Here is a 17,932-nt window from a genome sequence, read left to right on the forward strand (position 1 = left end):
ACTCTGGATCCTGGCACCGCTCATCCCCGGCTCATCGTGTCCGCGGACCGGAGAAGCGTGAGATGGGGACCCCGAGCCCAGGACATGCCCGACACCCCCCAGAGATTCACTATATACCCCTGTGTCCTGGGGAGGGAGGTGCTGAGCTCCGGGAGGCATTATTGGGAGGTGGAGGTGGGGGGCAGCACGGGCTGGACCCTGGGGGTGTGTGATGAGTCTGTGCCCAGGAAGGAGGACATCAGAGCATCACCTGAGGATGGACTCTGGACAGTGGGGCTCCAGGATGGTGAATACGAGGCTCTCACCTCCCCTCCTACCCCCCTGGCTCCCCGCGCTCCCCCCGGGGTCCTGGGCCTCTTCCTGGACTATGAGGCGGGCAGGCTCTCGGTCTACGATGCTCAGGACCGGGCTCTGCTCTTCACCTTCCCCGGGGCCCCCTTCCCCCGCACCCTGCGGCCCTACTTCGAGACATGGAGACCCGAGGGGGGGCTGCGGATTCTCCCGGGGGCCGGAGGGGACTGAGAGCAGCGGAGCCCGGCAGCAGGTAAGAGGGGGGGCTGTGTCTGTGAGGGGGGCTGCAGGTAAGGGGGGCTGCAGGTAAGGGGGGGCTGTGTCTGAGAGGTCAGCGAAGGGGGGGCTGCAGGTCAAAGGGTGCGTTGTGTCTGGGGGGGTGCAGCTAAAGGGGGCGCTGTGTCTGTGGAGGGGGGCACTTGGGAGGCTGCAGATAAGGGGCCCATGTGTCTGTGAGGGTGCGGCACTGGGGGGCTGTGTCTGTGGGGGGGATTGGGAGCCCTGGCCAGCGGTATATAAAGGTAAGGGGGAGCTGTGGGGGCAGTGGTTCGTCCTTATTGGGGGGGGGGGCACTGCTCGTTCTTGCAGTGTCCGTTGTAGGGGGGCTCAGCTGTCAGTTTACTTCTGCAGGGGGGCGTAGACAGGACTGAAGTTCTTGCAAAGGGGGGGGGGGGGGCAATTACTTCTTTCGGGCGCTGTCCTGGGATGTTTAAGAAGTGGGGGAGAGAAATGAGGGAGGGGGGCGGACATTGTTCTCTGTTTTGGAGGCTGGGGTTACTGTCCTGTATCTGAAAGGGAGGAGTGGCACTGTTATCTTGATCCAGGTTATATATATTTGTTGTGGGTGGGGGGGGCGTGGGGGGGTTAAGGGTTTCGGCGGGAGCCTCGTTTGAGCGGTGTCTGGGGTTTTGCTGATGTAATTTGGCGTCTACACTGGAGTAGAGGGAGCTGGGAGGTACAGTGGGGTCTCCTGTTAATTAATTGATTTAGACCACCCCCCACTACTCCCCCCCCCCGCCAGCCTATCTACACCCCCATATATGCGGCTCTCACATTTATATTGCAAAACTGTAGCAACTTTGCTCACACGTCACCCGCTTCCGCACAAGAAGGGCTTTTCAATATCAGTTTTATGTGCAATATTTATTATATACTGTCCTGCTATAGGCGCTTGGTGTGGAGTCATTTCTTCAGTGATATTTCCTGTCCTTTGGAGTTTCACTTATTAATCTCTATGGCAGGAAAGCCACTTTACTTGGTTATGAATCACTATCTTTCTCGGTAACTGCTAGTCTCCCATTCCCGAGCCAACACTGGCCCCTAGTGGCACATTTAGGAAGGGGGTTATTTACATCCATTGGTAGGTCTCTTTCTCGCTACTATTGCTTTCTCGGTAACTGCAAGTCTCCCATTCCCTGGCCAATACTGGCCCCTAGTGGCACATTTAGGAAGGGTTTATTTACAACCATTGGTAGGTCTTAAGTAATGTTGGTATTTATTAAAAACTGTTTTATGGTTTTCTTTTTGCTGTTCTCTCTCTTGGCGACTTCTTTTCAAACCACATGGTCTCCAGCTCTATATTAGTTTTATTTTATCCCGTTAGACAGCTGCACTAACTACATACACATGCATGTGTGCACTGATATGTTCCTTTCTATGCTTGCATTGTAATTATGTCTCACTTTTGACTCCTGGCAACAAATCATTATTATATTTTCTGAGAGAGTTTTACTAACTACTTGCACTTACCCCCGACCATCTCCCCTTCTCTAAACATTGGCACAAAACTTGGATAATTTTTCTCTGCTCCTTTTACTGCCTTATCTTACTTGCTTCACTTACTTCTTATATCTTCTCCAGTTTGTCACATTAATAAATGTGTATAGTAGTCGTAGCCGCCTGTCTTTCACATCCACCTTGCCCCCCCTTTTATGTCCATTAGCACTTACTCTTATCATCTGTCCTGTGACCTTTGATATCAGCTTGTCTGCCTCCCCCCTTCCCAGCTTGTCTTCTCCTCCCACCCACCCAGCACTATTCTGAATCGCCCTTTGACCTACTATGATAGTTGCTTGTTTTGTTCCTCTATATTTCTCCTCGCTTCATACCCCCCTCACCCCCCCTCCTCTCATTATACTCATGCATTACATTGGTTGTCATCAGGCATAGTAATGTTACTGCTTGTCTTGTCTCATACCCCCCTCCCCCTCCTCTCGTTATACACATGCACTACATCGATTGTCGCCAGGCATAGCAATGTTACTGCTTGTCTTGTCTCATACCCCCCTCTCCCTCCTCTCGTTATACTCATGCACTACATCAATTGGTGCCAGGCATAGCAATGTTACTGCTTGTCTTGTCTCATACCCCCCTCCCCCTCCTCTCGTTATACTCGTGCACTACATCAATTGTCGTCAGGCATAGCAATTTTACTGCCTGCCTTGTCTCATTCTTATCCTTCCCCTCCTCTCGTTATACTCATGCACTACATCAATTGTAGTCAGGCATAGTAATGTTACTGCTTGTCTTGTCTCATACCCCCTCCCCCTCCTCTCGTTATACTCATGCACTACATCAATTGTCGTCAGGCATAGTAATGTTACTGCTTGTCTCGTCTCATACCCCCTCCACCTCCTCTCGTTATACTCATGCACTACATCAATTGGTGTCAGGCATAGCAATGTTACTGCTTGTCTTGTCTCATAGCTCCCTCCCCCTCCTCTCGTTATACTCATGCACTACATCAATTGTCGTCAGGCATGGTAATGTTACTGCTTGTCTTGTCTCATACCCCCTCCCCCTCCTCTCGTTATACTCATGCACTACATCAATTGTCGTCAGGCATGGTAATGTTACTGCTTGTCTTGTCTCATACCCCCTGCCCCTCCTCTCGTTATACTCATGCACTACATCGATTGTCGTCAGGCATAGTAATGTTACTGCTTGTCTTGTCTCATGCCCCCTCCCCCTCCTCTCGTCATACTCATGCACTACATCGATTGTCGTCAGGCATAGTAATGTTACTGCTTGTCTTGTCTCATACCTCCCTCCCCTCCTCTCGTTATACTCATGTACTACATCAATTGGTGCCAGGCATAGCAATGTTACTGCTTGTCTTGTCTCAAACCCTCCTCCCCCTCCTCTCGTTATACTCATGCACTACATCAATTGTCGTCAGGCATAGTAATGTTACTGCTTGTCTTGTCTCATACCCCCTCCCCCTCCTCTCGTTATACTCATGCACTACATCAATTGTCGTCAGGCATAGTAATGTTACTGCTTGTCTTGTCTCATACCCCCCTCCCCCTCCTCTCGTTATACTCATGCACACTACATCCATTGTCGTCAGGCATAGTAATGTTACTGCCTGTCTTCTCTCATACCCCCCTCCCCCTCCTCTCGTTATACTCATGCACTACATCAATTGTCGTCAGGCATGGTAATGTTACTGCTTGTCTTGTCTCATACCCTCCCCCCTCCTCTCGTTATACTCATGTACTACATCAATTGTCGTCGGGCATAGCAATGTTACTGCCTGCCTTGTCTCATTCTTATCCTTCCCCTCCTCTCGTTATACTCATGCACTACATCAATTGTAGTCAGGCATAGCAATGTTACTGCCTGCCTTGTCTCATTCTTATCCTTCCCCTCCTCTCGTTATACTCATGCACTACATCAATTGTAGTCAGGCATAGTAATGTTACTGCCTGTCTTCTCTCATACCCCCCTCCCCCTCCTCTCGTTATACTCGTGCACTACATCAATTGTCGTCAGGCATGGTAATGTTACTGCTTGTCTTGTCTCATTCTTATCCTTCCCCTCCTCTCGTTATACTCATGCACTACATCAATTGTAGTCAGGCATAGTAATGTTACTGATTGTCTTGTCTCATTCCCCCCACCCCCTCCTCTCGTTATACTCGTGCACTACATCAATTGTCGTCAGGCATAGCAATTTTACTGCCTGCCTTGTCTCATTCTTATCCTTCCCCTCCTCTCGTTATACTCATGCACTACATCAATTGTAGTCAGGCATAGTAATGTTACTGCTTGTCTTGTCTCATACCCCCTCCCCCTCCTCTCGTTATACTCATGCACTACATCAATTGTCGTCAGGCATAGTAATGTTACTGCTTGTCTCGTCTCATACCCCCTCCACCTCCTCTCGTTATACTCATGCACTACATCAATTGGTGTCAGGCATAGCAATGTTACTGCTTGTCTTGTCTCATAGCTCCCTCCCCCTCCTCTCGTTATACTCATGCACTACATCAATTGTCGTCAGGCATGGTAATGTTACTGCTTGTCTTGTCTCATACCCCCTCCCCCTCCTCTCGTTATACTCATGCACTACATCAATTGTCGTCAGGCATGGTAATGTTACTGCTTGTCTTGTCTCATACCCCCTGCCCCTCCTCTCGTTATACTCATGCACTACATCGATTGTCGTCAGGCATAGTAATGTTACTGCTTGTCTTGTCTCATGCCCCCTCCCCCTCCTCTCGTCATACTCATGCACTACATCGATTGTTGTCAGGCATAGTAATGTTACTGCTTGTCTTGTCTCATACCTCCCTCCCCTCCTCTCGTTATACTCATGTACTACATCAATTGGTGCCAGGCATAGCAATGTTACTGCTTGTCTTGTCTCAAACCCTCCTCCCCCTCCTCTCATTATACTCATGCACTACATCAATTGTCGTCAGGCATAGTAATGTTACTGCTTGTCTTGTCTCATACCCCCTCCCCCTCCTCTCGTTATACTCATGCACTACATCAATTGTCGTCAGGCATAGTAATGTTACTGCTTGTCTTGTCTCATACCCCCCTCCCCCTCCTCTCGTTATACTCATGCACACTATATCCATTGTCGTCAGGCATAGTAATGTTACTGCCTGTCTTCTCTCATACCCCCCTCCCCCTCCTCTCGTTATACTCATGCACTACATCAATTGTCGTCAGGCATAGTAATGTTACTGCTTGTCTTGTCTCATACCCCCCTCCCCCTCCTCTCGTTATACTGATGCACTACATCAATTGTCGCCAGGCATAGTAATGTTACTGCCTGTCTTGTCTCATACCCCCCTCCCCCTCCTCTCGTTATACTCATGCACTACATCAATTGTCATCAGGCATAGTAATGTTACTGCTTGTCTTGTCTCATACCCCCCTCCCCCTCCTCTCGTTATACTCATGCACTACATCAATTGTCATCAGGCATAGTAATGTTACTGCCTGTCTTGTCTCATACCCCCTCCCCCTCCTCTCGTTATGCTCATGCACTACATCATTTGTCGTCAGGCATAGTAATGTTACTGCTTGTCTTGTCTCATACCCCCCCTCCTCTCGTTATGCTCATGCACTACATCAATTGTCGTCAGGCATAGTAATGTTACTGCTTGTCTTGTCTCATACCCCCCTCCTATCGTTATACTCGTGCACTACATCAATTGTCGTCAGGCATAGTAATGTTACTGCTTGTCTTGTCTCATACCCCCTCCACCTCCTCTCGTTACACTCATGCACTACATCAATTGGCGCCAGGCATAGCAATGTTACTGCTTGTCTTGTCTCATACCCCCTCCCCCTCCTCTCGTTATACTGATGCACTACATCAATTGTCGCCAGGCATAGTAATGTTACTGCCTGTCTTGTCTCATACCCCCCCTCCTCTCATTATGCTCTTGCACTACATCAATTGTCGTCAGGCATAGTAATGTTACTGCTTGTCTTGTCTCATACCCCCCTCCCCCTCCTCTCGTTATACTGATGCACTACATCAATTGTCGCCAGGCATAGTAATGTTACTGCCTGTCTTGTCTCATACTCCCCTCCGCCGCCTCTCGTTATACTCATGCACTACATCAATTGTCGTCAGGCATAGTAATGTTACTGCTTGTCTTGTCTCAATCCCCCCTCCCCCTCCTCTCGTTATACTCATGCACACTACATCCATTGTCGTCAGGCATAGTAATGTTACTGCCTGTCTTCTCTCATACCCCCCTCCCCCTCCTCTCGTTATACTCATGCACTACATCAATTGTCATCAGGCATAGTAATGTTACTGCTTGTCTTGTCTCATACCCTCCTCCCCCTCCTCTCGTTATACTCATGCACTACATCAATTGTCATCAGGCATAGTAATGTTACTGCTTGTCTTGTCTCATACCCCCCTCCCCCTCCTCTCGTTATACTGATGCACTACATCAATTGTCGCCAGGCATAGTAATGTTACTGCCTGTCTTGTCTCATACCCCCCTCCCCCTCCTCTCGTTATACTCATGCACTACATCAATTGTCATCAGGCATAGTAATGTTACTGCTTGTCTTGTCTCATACCCCCCTCCCCCTCCTCTCGTTATACTCATGCACTACATCAATTGTCATCAGGCATAGCAATGTTACTGCCTGTCTTGTCTCATACCCCCTCCCCCTCCTCTCGTTATGCTCATGCACTACATCATTTGTCGTCAGGCATAGTAATGTTACTGCTTGTCTTGTCTCATACCCCCCTCCTCTCGTTATACTCGTGCACTACATCAATTGTCGTCAGGCATAGCAATGTTACTGCTTGTCTTGTCTCATTCTTATCCTTCCCCTCCTCTCGTTATACTCATGCACTACATCAATTGTAGTCAGGCATAGTAATGTTACTGATTGTCTTGTCTCATACCCCCCTCCCCCTCCTCTCGTTATACTCATGCACTACATCCATTGTCATCAGGCATAGCAATGTTACTGCCTGTCTTGTCTCATATCCCCCTGTCCCCCTCCTCTCATTATACTCATGCACTACATCCATTGTCATCAGGCATAGTAATGTTACTGCTTGTCTTTTCTCATTCTTTCCCTTCCCCCCCCTCTCGTTATACTCATGCACTACATCAATTGACGTCAGGCATAGTAATGTTACTGCTTGTCTTGTCTCATACCCCCCTCCCCCTCCTCTCGTTATACTCATGCACTACATCCATTGTCGTCAGGCATAGTAGTGTTACTGCCTGTCTTGTCTCATACCCTCCCCCCTCCTCTCGTTATACTCATGCACTACATCAATTGTCGTCAGGCATAGCAATGTTACTGCTTGTCTTGTCTCATACCCCCCTCCCCCTCCTCTCGTTATACTCATGCACTACATCAATTCACATCAGGCATAGTAATGTTACCTCTTGTCTTGTCTCATACCCCCCCCCTCCTCTCGTTATACTCATGCACTACATCAATTGTCGTCAGGCATAGCAATGTTACTGCTTGTCTTGTCTCATACCCCCCTCCCCCTCCTCTCGATATACTCATGCACTACATCAATTGTCGTCAGGCATAGTAATGTTACTGCTTGTCTTGTCTCATTCTTTCCCTTCCCTCCCTCTCGTTATACTCATGCACTACATCGATTGTCGTCAGGCATAGTAATGTCACTGCTTGTCTTGTCTCATACCCTCCCCCCTCCTCTCGTTATATTCATGCACTACATCCATTGTCGTCAGGCATAGCAATGTTACTGCTTGTCTTGTCTCATACCCCCCTCCCCCTCCTCTCGTTATACTCATGCACTACATCAATTGTCGTCAGGCATAGTAATGTTACTGCTTGTCTTGTCTCATACCCCCCTCCCCCTCCTCTCGTTATACTCATGCACTACATCCATTGTCGTCAGGCATAGTAATGTTACTGCCTGTCTTGTCTCATTCTTTCCCTTCTCCTTAATTGTTCCTTGCACTTGCACTATCTGAAATGTCGCCTGGCTGATTATGAAAGTTATTTCACATTCTGAATTGTTTCAAGGACCTGTAAGAATGTAATTTTACTCCCCCATGTTCCCTCCCTCCTTGAAGCGCTTTGAAAAACATTGTGTATAGGCGCTATACAAATATAATTAATCAATTAACACTGTGCATGATTTATTCAGTGAAGAAAACATTAAAGGGACGTTATAGTTTAATTGCGCCAAAAAAAACGTTTTGAATTTCAGAAAATCAACGTTAAAGGAACTTGTACCACACAACCCTACCTCAATGACATTTACTGTGTGTGTTGGGAAATTTGGGTAGAGGTGTATTAATAAACAGCTAGAAGTTACTTTAAGCAGAATAGGTCATATATAGTGGACGAGAGTGTGTATCTCACGTGGAAGTTGGATTAGTGTGAAGCTGTGTAATAGCTCCTAGTTCCCAGAGGCAGCTCCTTTTCACTGTCTGACGCTTGTCTGCTCTTGCTCTTCACATCTTTATTCCAATCCCTTCCTCACCCTCCTTGTCATCTTCATTACTGTATGGGGTCCATGGCATAACCTATGTGATGCTTGACAATACCCCATCTCCAGACCGAGTTCATCCTCCACCAAACACCTGTAGCGTAGGATTTCGCTCCCAAACCTTCACGATATTCTGGGAACCCCAACTAGCTTCTACAGCATTATTGAGACCCCTAGGATTAAAGTTGAGTCTTTTTAAAATGAGTAGTTCTGTCCAGCATCATACATTCTCCGTGATCATGTTCATGTTATGGTGCAAGGTCCAGCATCATACAGTCTCCATGATCATGTTATGGTGCAAGAGACAGCATCATACAGTCTCCGTGATCATGTTATGGTGCAAGGTCCAGCATCATACTGTTTCCGTGATCATGTCATGGCGCAAGGTCTAACATCATACAGTCTCTGTGATCATGTTATGGTGCAAGGTCCAGCATCATACAGTCTCCGTGATCATGTTATGGTGCAAGGTCCAGCATCATACTGTTTCCGTGATCATGTCATGGTGCAAGGTCTAACATCATACAGTCTCTGTGATCATGTTATGGTGCAAGGTCCAGCATCATACAGTCTCTGTGATTATGTTATGGAGTAAGGTCCAGCATCATACAGTCTCCGTGATCATGTTATGGTGCAAGGTCCAGCATCATACAGTCTCTGTGATCATGTTATGGTGCAAGGTCCAGCATCATACAGTCTCTGTGATCATGTTCATGTTATGGTACAAGGTTCAGCATCATACAGTCTCTGTGATCATTTTATGGTGCAAGGTCCAGCATCATTCAGTCTGCGTGATCTCATTCCGTCTCTGTGATCATGTTATGGTGCAAGGTTAATCTATTGTGCCCCATACGTTGAACTGGCTTCATTGCAACGCTAAGAACATGCACCTGAGCCAATGCAGACATAGCCTAGACAGCTTTACCCAATTATTGCCCTCCAACACCACAGGCAAGACCCCAGGAGCCAGTGATTGAACCCCATCAAGCAAGAGAAATGGCCCTATTAGAGCGGAGCTACTCGCAGCGGGGTTTAGCCAGAAAGAACCAGCTCTAGACATTGTGCTAAGCTCCTCTGAACTCCCCCAAGCCTTTAAATCAGGGGGAGCTATATCTGGACAACAGTGGAGTCCAGCGTGCAGTGTGTTTTGTGTGGTAAGGCCGAGCAAGGACACACGCCACTTGCTGGTTATTAGTGGACATTTGATGGTTCGTTTTTGTATTTAAACACCTATAGGTATAGGGGATGAACTACAAATGGGGATTGTCCAAAAGCAAACGGCACACAGGGTGTACCTACACAAGTGGGGGTTTTCGTCCAGGTGTTCAACTATTTAGTTGATTCTGGTTCAAATCATACAGTTCTTAACTTATTCTTACATGTTCTTGTCTCTACTTGAGACGCTCTAACCTCCTATGTAAAGTCTCAAAATAGTTGGCAAACAAAATGTTCCAGCACCTAATCTTCAAAAGCCTTTTAACCCCCTGATTCCCATAAACTAGCAGCACAAATGTTCCAAGGTTTTGGCCCAATGTAAAGGCTTCACAAACCTGGCCTTCAAAGTCCAACTCTATTATCTAGAAGTTCTCCTCTGAGAATGTTCTTGTAGTAGTTAATCACTCTGGTCAATCCTTTCGGTCTCTCTGTTTTCACCTTTTGTCTCAATAACTCTTCCAGGTTTCAAGCTTCGTGGTTCTCTCTCCTTCAGGCTGTTCCTCTGCCTTGCAAAAGCCTATTGTAGACTTCTCCCAGCCCTTGCATTACTCAGTATTTACAGTACGTCCCTCCCAGTCTTTGGGTTTGTCAGGATTCACAACAGGTCTCTCCCAGACCGTGAGTTTTTTTTCTGCATTCATAGCAGCAGTAATGGGTGCCATCCCTCCTCCCCCCCAATATATGGAACTTGAGAGGCAGCCAATGTTGTCGCCCTCCTGCCATGGCTCAGGAGCCATGGCTCAGGAATTTCTCCCTTTTACCCGAGGATCGTTGGTGGACAGTGTAAAGACCGGAGGGGGGGTCTGTACTTCCGCTCTCTATTTGGTAGAGGAGAGACACAGAGACCCCTGCCAAGATTCTCTAGTATTGGTAGACGTAGTTGATCAATCAAGGCCTAGCTTCTCAGGAGGTGATGCGAGCTGGTTCTTAAGTACAGTGTAGTCACCAAGCACCCACAAAGGAATGTCCACACACTGGGCCTGATCACGACCTCGGCGGTAACTCTTAAATCCGGCGGTAGCGCTATTACCGCCGGATTTAAGGGTCCACCGAATCAGGGCTTTGGCGGATTTCGCCCCAGCTCTGAGCTGGGTGGAAATCCGCCGAAAATTTGCACTATTACCGCCGGCGGGAAATCCGCCGGCGGTATTAGCACGAAGATTCCCCATTGAGCCCAATGGGGAATGGGACATTCCCGAATGGGCTCAATGGGGAATGGGGACTTCCAAGTCCGCCCAACTCGTGATCCCGCGCTATTAGCGCCGGGGGCTATCGCGGTCGCGCTAATAGCCCCCGCGCTAATAGCGTTAGCGTTACCGCCGAGGTCGTGATCAGGCACACTGTATCAGTAAAAACACAGTCTTTATATAATTAATATTCCAGGTCATATACACGATCACTATAACTCACTTTGTATTCCGAAAATCAGCACTGGTAAATATGTACAATTCTAAAGTGGTACCACTAACGTTATTAGATCTCATTAAAGTGCATACGGTCAGAATGACACACAGATCAAGATAAAGAGGAAACCAGCAGTAGAGAGAGGAAGGAAAGCAAGCTGGTTGAGCAATAGGCAGAATACTGGTAACTACCGTTAAACACAGTTCTGTGTGGAGATCCCCCCTACCTGGGCAACCTGTAGAAGAAAGAGACAAGCCCAGTCCATATATTGTTCACACTAGACTTTCCAATAGTTCTGCAACCCCAAAGTACCTTGCGTTGTAGCGTTCCGCGTCAGGGAATTGACGGCCCTTCTTGAGTGTCCTCCCTTTCAGGCAGGAGTCATGGGTCGTCGAATGTCCGACGGAGAACAGGTCGAGCTACGACAGTGAAGTGGCCGTGTCGTTCCTAGCGGTGCTCGTTGATGGGGAAGCGTAAACGTCCTGCAAGGAAGAGGCGTGCGGGGCACCTTGAGGTCGATGGTTCTGGACCGCAAAGAGTTGAAGAACTGTGGCCCAGCAAGGACGTTGAGTCGCCGGCGTGTCTGTGGTCTTTGGGTGGCGGGAAACACACCGGTGGATGCTCCTCAGCGCGTCGACAGTCAGGCCTTCTCTGGCAGGATACAGCCTTGACGATGCGGACGAGAGCGTCCTTGGATCAATGAAGTTCTTGGGCAACAGGAGCACGGCGGCTCCAGTCGGCAACGGCGGTCGTCGACAGTGGTGGACAACAGTCCGGGTGCTTCTTCTTGGAGTTCCGCAGCAATCCCTGTATCGGGTCGGCAGCCTGTCGAAGGTATGTCTACCAGGGAGCTTAGGCAAAGATCAGCTGTGCACGATGGTCCCTCATAGCTCGGGATGAGGGTGCCTTACCAGGTCCTCTCCGGGTCAGTCCTTGAGGCACAGCAGCTTTCAGATTGCGAAGGAGAGCAACAGCAATTCTTCTCGTCCAGCAGGGCTCAAGATTAAGCTTCAGTTACTCGTCGTAGTGGACTTCATCTTCTGAACACGATTCCTAGCAGTGAGAGGTCCCCAGATATACTGTTGATCTCCTATTCATTCCGCTGGGTCACACTCAAGCATCCAATCATGACTACGGGCATTCAGGCAGGCAGGCAGCCAATCAGGCACACGGTGCATTCTGTCATGACCCTCAGCCCTGATCCCCACTGGCAAGTCCATTGGCCAGGTGGGATCAGAACTCGGATCGCTAATAAGGCCTGGCATCCACTTCTCAGGCCCTCTTGGGGCCAGTCCTGGCGCCTTTGGCGCCAGGCTCATAAACAAGGAAAGACATCTGCTTGAGGAACTACTTTATTTAGGCTTTCAGCCAACATGGAGGCATTCACATAGCTTGATTCCTAGAACCAAGCTATGCGGTATAGTGTTTTGGGTGTGGTGGCCTAGGGACTACTTTACCTGGACTACTTTGCAGTGGCTATTTAAACCACACCCGAACAAGACAACACGCTTCGCATTACTTTGCAACTAGCAACGTGACGCTCACCGTGTCCAGCTTTCTCACGAGCCTGACGAATTCCGGACCTGCAGAAAAAAACAAAGAACATCGTTAGCAGCAGAATCTTACCTGCAATCTCCATCCTTCACTGCTCGCAGCTCCTGGGCAGCTCCGTTGGAAGAGTTCGCCGCCCGGATCGAAGGACCTGAGAAAGGGAGAAAGACATCATTAAAGGAGGTGGTAGAGACATTACAACCACGAAGCGCTTAGAGACTTACCTGGCTGGTTGCTTTTCGACCGGCATACCTCCGGAACTCCATCCGCGCTGGGAACACACTGCGACCTACGAAAAAGAGAAAAGCACAGGTCAGTGAGGAAAAGACATCGCTGTGCTGCGCAAAGCGCCATCCCTACCGCATCATAGCACTATTATGCGCCATCGTTTACCGGCGAGAACCAGCCTACCCAGTTCACCAAGCAGACACTCTGCGCACCTAAGGGAGATAAAAAGAGACATTTTAGAACAGAGAAAAGGCATGCAAGAATAACAACGCCATCAATCGCAATAAGACCTACCTGAAAGACATTACTAGGCCCGCATTCAGTGAAGTAACTGGACCGCACACGCCCGCAAAAGACAACGCGCCCCTGCCCAGAGAGCAGGACAGAGAGCCCACCAATTCCGACAACCAGGTGAGAAGAGAACCCGGAGGGGCTGAAATCACAAGGGAGGTGGGGGAAAACTTACCTTGGTCGTCCAGTCCTAATATAGTCTTCATTTCCAGGCGGAGTCCCATCGACACTGAGAACCACACCAGGGAATCATTGAGAAGGGCACCAACGACCAACTGGCTGGGTGGCATCCCCGTGGATTCCAGGTGAGCGTAACAGAACGCAAAGCCTCACATAAATAATCCCCCTGGGTGCCATGGAAACATCGGAAATCGACCAATTAGCCCAATTGTTGGGGGACCTTCGTGCTGAGGTTCTTTCAGCTCGACAAGAGACTAATGCACTCCGAAGAGACCTAATAGTGACCAAGGAGCGCACCGACGAAATCGGCAGACAGTTCTTGCAATCACAGGCAGGTCAGACTCCTCTGCCTGGAGGAAATCCACCGATGCAAAATCCTATCTCACCATCTTATACCCCCACACCAGTACAGATCACGCTGCCTGGAACAGTTCCCCTGGCACCACCAGAAAGGTTTTCGGGCGACCCACAGAAGTATGCAGCATTCATAAATCAGTGTCGCCTTCATTTCCTTTGTCGCCCTGGGGCATTTCCAAATGACCAAGCTCGGGTAGCTTTCATCCTATCATACTTGAGTGGAAGTGCAGCGGATTGGTCGGTGCAGTTGGTGACCTATAATGATCTATTGTTACAGGACTATGGGGGGTTCCAGAGAGAAATGGAAAAACAGTTTGCTCGTCATACCCAGGAACAAGCAGTGTATAACGAACTCTTATCCCTCCGGCAGGGGAACCAAGACTTGTTAACATACATTGCTACTTTCAATAGACTGGTTGCTGAAGCCAGGTGGCCAGAAAACAAAAGAACCACGTTATTCCATCGAGGCTTACGAGGCGAATTAAAGGAGGTCTTGGCCCAGGTAGTTGATCCCCCCAGAGGCTGTACCGAATTCATAAATCTGGTCGTGCCGCTAGACCATCGGTTGCAGGACCGAAAAGCAGACCGGTCCAAAGCAGACTCTCGAGTAGTTTATGTTCAGCCTAGAGACAACGCACCACGGGTGCCAGACAACGCTGTAGAACCCATGCAGATCGGAGGGATACGACCTCCATTAACAAAACAAGAGCGGTATAAAAGATGACAACAGCAACTTTGTTTGTATTTTGGAAAACCAGGACATTTCCTGAAAGACTGCCCGGTAAAACCCCCAAGGAGGACAGTCGGGGCCACAGAAAAGGATGAAGTTAAGGAATCGGAAAACTACCAAGCTCGGCAACCGTAGAGGTCAGTTTGTCGAGTGATGAGAAAGAGCCACTGACCTCATACTTTGCGATACCCGTGATCTTAATAAACCACCAACAATCGTCAAAGATGCATGCCGTAGAAGCGTACAACGACAGCGGAGCAGTTGGAAACTATATAGATCAAGAGTTGGTAGCAGAGATGGGGCTCCCGTTGTGTTCCAAGTCTACCAGGGACAAGGTGACTACCGTGGATGGGACAGAAATCGCCTCCGGACCAGTAACCCAGTGCACAGCTGCAGTAACCTTGCTGTGCCAGGATGGACATCGGAAGTGTATTTTGTTCGATCTTATTAAGGCACCTCAGTTCCGGTTGATACTAGGGATGCCATGGTTGGTTGCTCACAACCCTTTGATAGACTGGCGGGCACGGAAATTAACCTTCTCTGGCAACTGCTCCCTGGCCTGCTACTCTCCTGAACCGGAACCCGACTCCTGTATCTCCAAGACTTCCAATACTGTAGCTTCTACCCTAGGAGTAACTAATTCTTTGCCAGATGAATATCGTGACTTTCAGGACGTATTCCAAAAAGACCAGGCTAACACATTGCCGCTGCATAGGCCTTATGATTGTCACATTGACTTTATTCCTGGGGCACAAATCCCTTACGGCAGGATCTACGCTATCTCCGAACCAGAAAACCTTCACCTGAAATCCTATTTGGACCAGTACCTTGCAAACAGATTTATCCGCCCATCTAAGTCCCCAGCAGCCAGTCCTTTGTTCTTCGTACTGAAAAAGGAAGGGGACTTGAGGACCTGTATTGATTACCGCGCAATAAACCAGATCACCGTGAAGAACCGCTACCCGTTGCCTCTTATCCCGGAAATGCTGGACCAAGTCAAAGATGCCCAGATCTATACCAAATTAGACCTTCGGGGAGCATACCATCTGGTCTGGGTCAGAAGCGGAGATGAGTGGAAAACCGCTTTCCGTACCAAATATGGCTTGTTTGAATATCAAGTCATGCCTTTTGGTTTATGACAACACGCTTTGTGTTACTTTGCGACTAGCAACGTGACGCTCAACGTGTCCAGCTTTCTCACGAGCCTGACGAATTCCGGACCTGCAGAAAAAAACAAAGAACATCGTTAGCAGCAGAATCTTACCTGCAATCTCCATCCTTCACTGCTCGCAGCTCCTGGGCAGCTCCGTTGGAAGAGTTTGCCGCCCGGATCGAAGGACCTGAGAAAGGGAGAAAGACATCATTAAAGGAGGTAGTAGAGACATTACAACCACGAAGCACTTAGAGACTTACCTGGCTGGTTGCTTTTCGACCGGCATAGCTCCGGAACTCCATCTGCGCTGGGAACACACCGTGACCTACGAAAAAGAGAAAAGCACAGGTCAGTGAGGACAAGACATCGCTGTGCTGCGCAAAGCGACATCCTTACCGCATCATAGCGCTATTGTGCACCATCGTTTACCGGCGAGAACCAGCCTACCCAGTTCACTCTGCGCACCTAAGGGAGATAAAAAGAGACATTTTAGAACAGAGAAAAGGCATGCAAGAATAACAATGCCATCAATCGCAATAAGACCTACCTGAAAGACATTACTAGGACCGCAGTCAGTGAAGTAACTGGACCGCACGCGCCCACAAAAGACAACGCGCCCCTGCCCAGAGAGCAGGACGGAGAGCCCACCAATTCCGACAACCAGGTGAGAAGAGAACCCGGAGGGGCTGAAATCACAAGGGAGGTGGGGGAAAACTTACCTTGGTCGTCCAGTCCTAATCTAGTCTTCATTTCCAGGCGGAGTCCCATCGACACCGAGAACCACAGCAGGGAATCATTGAGAAGGGCACCAACGACCAACTGGCTGGGTGGCGTCACCGTGGATACCAGGTGAGCGTAACACATTCAGGCCATTCACTTCTCTCCAGACACTCACAACAAGTTATGCGTATTGGGACAAGTACTGAGCCATTCAACACTCCAAGCTGCATTCATACCGGTTTTGGGCAGGGCTGTCTCAACCATTGTGTCAAACACCAGATACCAGACAGCCACAACATAGAATGCATATTCGTCACACACTCCATTCACCCAGGTCCCACCCACAGGTGTACCCACAACATACGGTCGTTGAGAAGGCTCCAGCCAGTCTGGTCGGCACTTCCCCACACTACCATATATGGAACTTCCAACCCACTGCCAGTCAGGGGGAAGGGACAGAGGCAGGGCTTCCCGGGACTTCGGGAAGATCAAGGTAACAGGCGATGGAAGGCAAGAGGCCATGGGGGCCATTTTGTCTCCATCAGGAATCTACCGATTCCAATGACAGGGCCTGGGCATCCCAAAATGGAGGACGCTCAGGGCACCAGTCATTTCAGCACGGAGCTGCTACCAGCCCGTACCCTGCTCTGTGGGTCACACACAGGTGCCCAAAAACATACACTAGGGGCACAGGGTTGCACCCCTACCTATGGGTGAGTAAGGGTATCCCATGGGTCTGTTCACCAAACCAAAAGAGAGAGAGCTGCACCGCCAGGAGTCCCACATGAACTCCTGCGCGGAAAACACAACAGAACACACGATAAAAAGCAGTAAAGGACAAGGATACGGAGGCCCTGTCCCTCCGATGCAATTCCAGCATCACAGTCGCCGCCCCAGACTGAGGTTAGGGTGCCTAATCTCCCACGGGATAGGCACCCTCATCCAGACGGTCAACATACCTTCTGGAAAGGCCATCTGCATTATCGTGACTCTTCCCTGGTCTGTGCTCTATGGTGAAGTCTAGCCCTTGCAGGCTAATGGACCACCTGAGCAGTTTCGGGTTCTCACCCTTCATCTGCATAAGCCACTTAAGGGGCTTATGATCGGTTTGGACCTTGAAGGTAGACCCGGCAAGGTAGGGTCTAAAGCGCCTAAGGCTCCAAACTATACTAAAACATTCCTTTTCAACAGTAGCCCACCCAAGTTCCCTATGCTTAAGTTGTCTACTGATGAATATGATCGGATGTTCTCTTCCTTTGTCATCCAACCGGGACAAGACAGCTCCAATTCCGGTGTCGCAGGCGTCAGTTTGAACCATAAAGGGCTTGCTGTAATCAGGCGCACACAACACGGGTGCCCTACACAGACTTTCTTTCAAGCCATCAAAGGCCGTCTGACAGTCTTCGGTCCAATTAACCTTCCTCGGTTGTTTGGGCAAAGTCAGAGCTGTCAGGGGTGCAGCTATGGTTCCATAGTCTGCCATGAAATTGCGATAATACCCAGTGAGGCCCAAAAAGGCTCTCACCTGGGTTTGAGTAGTGGGAGTCTCCCAGTCATGT

At 49.1% G+C, this 17,932-nt stretch overlaps 1 protein-coding gene across 1 annotated transcript in view; it reads left to right on the plus strand.

Annotated features, from left to right (window-relative positions):
• Nucleotides 1-472: 472 nt before the first annotated feature.
• Nucleotides 473-17,932, plus strand: part of LOC138521939 (uncharacterized) — a 40,244-nt gene continuing 22,784 nt past the window's right edge. The window contains exon 1 of the mRNA XM_069635112.1: nucleotides 473-544. The gene's annotated coding sequence lies outside the window, so the exon portion shown is untranslated. The remainder of the gene's footprint in view (nucleotides 545-17,932) is intronic.

The sequence above is a fragment of the Ambystoma mexicanum genome, chromosome 13 (genome assembly GCF_040938575.1).
Source record: "Ambystoma mexicanum isolate Mex_15411 chromosome 13, UKY_AmexF1_1, whole genome shotgun sequence".
Taxonomy (NCBI): domain Eukaryota; kingdom Metazoa; phylum Chordata; class Amphibia; order Caudata; family Ambystomatidae; genus Ambystoma; species Ambystoma mexicanum.